The sequence below is a fragment of the Lipotes vexillifer genome, unplaced genomic scaffold (assembly GCF_000442215.2).
Source record: "Lipotes vexillifer unplaced genomic scaffold, Lipotes_vexillifer_v1.1 scaffold1038, whole genome shotgun sequence".
NCBI classification, from domain to species: Eukaryota; Metazoa; Chordata; class Mammalia; order Artiodactyla; family Lipotidae; genus Lipotes; species Lipotes vexillifer.
In genome coordinates, this window is record NW_006780148.1 from 505,441 (window position 1) to 505,796 (window position 356).

Below are 356 nucleotides of genomic sequence, written 5' to 3' on the forward strand. Positions count from 1 at the left end.
CTCTTTCCCAAACCCTCTCATCAGTGCCCTTACAATATATTCGTGCAGTGTTTCTAACCCCCTATGAGAACCAGTTCTCAGGAAAGAACGGGAGAGCCACTCATAGTATAGAATAAATGACTGGCAATCACTTTAAATGGCTACCTCTGCTGAATAAAGCCTTATGCTGAAAGAAAGAAGCTCCAACTGAACTTGCAGCCTTCACAGGAGAGGGTCTAGGCATAGGGGTCGGTGAAGGCAGAAGAGAAACGGCTCCGTCCCAATGCCCCTGAAATCCCAGCACACAGGCCTCAGCCTCCCTCCTTCATCCAGAGACAGCTGTTCACATGGCTGTCTCCTGGGCAAGGCTCTTGCTG